The following is a 3,568-nucleotide window of genomic DNA, read 5'->3' on the forward strand; positions in this document are numbered from 1 at the left end:
TGTGCTGAACTTGTTACTCTCTGAGAGAGCGTTGTAGCCACTACAGACTGATTAGTAGTTGAGAGAAAGAGTAACAATGACTGGAAAAGATAATGCACGTCTAACAAAGGTAGGTCAGAGGGACTGTTCAACAACACTAGAAGACGTTTGAAACAAAAGAGAAAGGCAGGGAGACGAAAACGGACAACTGGACTGTGCCTTGAGAAATGGATGACTGAGCTGTGCTGACCATTAATAATAGCGATGTGATCTAATGTTTGAACGAATCGTGCATCACATGCATGTGGTAAATGGCCGGTAATGCTCACTGTCTGGCAGACCACGGACGGCCATCTACTCATACATTACTGATACTGCTTTAGCTTTGTGGCTGTGTGCCTTAGCGCGAACTCAGGCATCTTTTGTTCGCAGCATTGGCATTGCGTGTGTGCGTGTGTCATTGTGTTGTCACGTGATATGCTACACGTCTGCACGATGTCGTCGCGCTCTGCACAGACCGAGACCATACCATTCCTTGAGCGCCTCTATGGATGTGAAACTGTTGATGCTTCTTGGAAAGCATGGGAATCCCATTTCCTAGATTTAGTTGAAAGGTCATCAACCTGGGTGCGTAAGCGTGATCAGCGAAATCAGACATGGTATACACCTGACCTGCGTCAATTTCAGCGGCGACAGAATAGACTGTACCATGCTTATTTGCGAAATCCACAATCAACTGAAGCAAAGGCAGCGTACTGTGTATCCAGGAATATTTATCGTAAGAAAATCCGTGCTGCCAGATCTGCCTTTCTTGATCGCAACGCTGCCAGTATCTCGAAGGGTTGCACGAAAGGTGGATATGTGTGGTGGAGGAGAGTTAAGGACTTTTGCAACATTTCAACTCGTAAACCATTGATACCAGATTTGCAAGATGGCGATCGTCGGACTAACACGCAATTGGAAAAGGTGAACCTTCTTGCACAGCATTTCGCCAATCAGTGTACGTTACCACAAGAAGCAAATCAATTCCCTTGTTTAGATTCCTCCCTTGACACTACCACTCCTCGGTTCCAGATGCCAACATTTTCACCAGGTCAAGTCCACTATGACCTTACACATCTTTCGTCTCGAAAATCGACTTCAAGTAATTATATTATTCCAGTACTCCGGGCTATGGCTGATTTAGTATGCGAGTCCTTGTCTTACTTGTTCAACTCCAGTGTATCCACATCACAATTTCCCACTGCATGGAAATCAGCAACGGTTATTCCTCTTTTCAAAGGTAAAGGAAGTGCTTCTTTGCCCACGAACTACCGTCCAATTTCACTGCTCCATCCCATCAGCCGCCTCTTCGAATCCCGCATAGCCCATCAGCTGAACAGCTTTCTTTACCGTAATTGCATAATTTCGCCCAGTCAATTTGCTTACGTTCCACAACGATCAGCTACTGATCAACTCATTCTTTTGACCCATCAGATTGCCCGTCTCTCTGATAGAGGCCAGAGATTTGACTGTGCATTTCTCGACTTCCAGAAAGCGTTTGATAAAGTACATCATCCTACGCTCCTGCGCCACATGAATGCATTCATGGCACCAGAGGCACACGCCTGGTTTGGGTCCTACTTGCTTGACCGTAGTCTAAATGTGAAGCTGGATGGAACTCACTCTTCTCCATATATGCTAAACTGTGGTGTTCCCCAGGGTTCGTACCTTGCCCCTCCGCTTTTTCTTTTGTACATCAATTCCCTGCCTGACATAGTAAACCACACCTCACCCTTTCTCTTTGCTGATGATGTCACTCTTCCAAATGCTCATAATGTATCCCTCTCCTTAGATGAGAACATGTCCCACCTCCAGCAGGATCTGGCCAGCTGCCAGAATTGGGCTCAGAATATCCATGGGAAATTTTCTCCAGAAAAAACTTTCATCTTTTCGAATCATGACATTCCTGACTCCTCCTCTGTTTTAATGGACGGCGTTCCTATTGCCTTTGGACGTTCTGCTAAGCATCTCGGCGTACAGCTCAGTGATGGTTTGAAGTTCCATGACCACTTCCACACCATCTTCAGGAAGTTTCAGCAACGAGTCAACCTGTTATGTTTCATGGGCAGACATTTACCATCGTCCCATATTCTCCTCTTGTATAAGTCTTATGTGCGTCCGGCAATTGAATATGCCATTCCTGTCTGGTCGTTTAGGATCACATCCGCTCAGTTAGAGTCCCTTGATGTACTCCAAGCTAAGGTTTGCCGGCGACTCCTGAAGTCTGCAAAAATAACCTTTGATATCTATGAATCAAAATCCAATTTGAATAAATTGTGTCGCTTAGAATCTCTGCAATTTCGCCGTATCTTTATTTCTCTTGTGGTTTTATTTAAGTACATCAATTTTCACCCAGAATATCTCTCTCGCTTTGCGATAACCATATCACGTAGTGCCCGTAGGCCCAAAAAGCTCGTTTTTAACTCACATGGTCGCATTTTTTCATCCCTTTTCCTACAGAAAACTGGTTCTCTTTGGAATTGTCTTCCACCCCGATTGACAACTTTAGATTCCCTATCTGAATTCAAGCGTCATTTACGTATTCACATTGCTAAGTATCAGTTCGACTGCACTGGTACACCTTTGATGTGCAATCATTGATTTACATGCTTGTTCTTTTCTTTTCTGTCTTACTTTCTTTCCTTGTGTTTCTTATTATTCCTTTTTAAAACCAACATTTCACACTCACTTTGCACACTTTCTCCCGCATCCATAACTATGTTACTAGTACATACACAAATAGGAGATCCCCCAGATAGGCGTTAGCCTTTGGGTAATCCTGAAATAAAGATTATTAAGATAAAATGTGTTTTTTACATTGGTGACAAGAATCACATTACATAATGAGGGACCTACCCCATTACCACATAACCACACTACCTGCAACCAATCACGATTCAATGCTACGCTCTTCTCATCAAATATGGACAAAGAGCTGATGACATCATGTCTTAGGGCACAGTCCCATACAGACCAGGGTGGTGTCGGTGTTGTCAATCTGATTGTCGTAAAATTCTATTTTATAATTGGTTGTTGCTAAAAACATGTCACCATAATGACATGGCGGCTCTGAGCAACTTGACAATGACAATGCAGACACTGTACTCGTAGTGAGTTGCTTGAGTGTGGTCTTGGGTGTGGTACGTCTTGTGTGTGGTTTGGTGTAGTACTCAGCAACAGACTGTACATTCGGGTGTTCTCGCGTGAGCAGATCTACTGTATGTGTAAGCATGCAATGGTGTGTTGGAACCTTGGACTTGGAGGGCTGTTGCTGTTGTTGTTGCTGTCTTTTCGTCTGGCATGTGAATGTGCGTGAAAATCAACCTGTAATATTTTTTTGCCAGTAAAGAGGGCTAAAGTAATTCCACCTCCACCAAACACGCTCTCCGGCCAACCTCACACACCAGCAACACGAATCCAAGGCTTTTGGTGGAGAGCGCGTTTGGGGGATGTGTAATTAGTTTATTGATAAACAAGCTGAAAGCTGCCGCTTGTCCTTTAAGAACGTAAAAAGGTTTGTCCTAGTAAACAAATACAGCATAACGTA

The 3,568-nt window shown here is 43.9% G+C and overlaps 1 long non-coding RNA gene across 1 annotated transcript in view; it reads right to left on the reverse strand.

Moving 5' to 3' along the window:
- The window catches only part of LOC135823445 (uncharacterized), a 3,469-nt gene extending 3,256 nt beyond the window's left edge, over positions 1 to 213 (reverse strand). The window contains exon 1 of the long non-coding RNA XR_010554707.1: positions 1 to 213. This exon is cut by the window's left edge and continues 188 nt beyond it. This is a non-coding gene — a long non-coding RNA (uncharacterized LOC135823445).
- Positions 214 to 3,568: the final 3,355 nt, after the last annotated feature.

The sequence above is a fragment of the Sycon ciliatum genome, chromosome 8 (assembly GCF_964019385.1).
Source record: "Sycon ciliatum chromosome 8, ocSycCili1.1, whole genome shotgun sequence".
In the NCBI taxonomy this organism is placed as follows: Eukaryota; Metazoa; Porifera; class Calcarea; order Leucosolenida; family Sycettidae; genus Sycon; species Sycon ciliatum.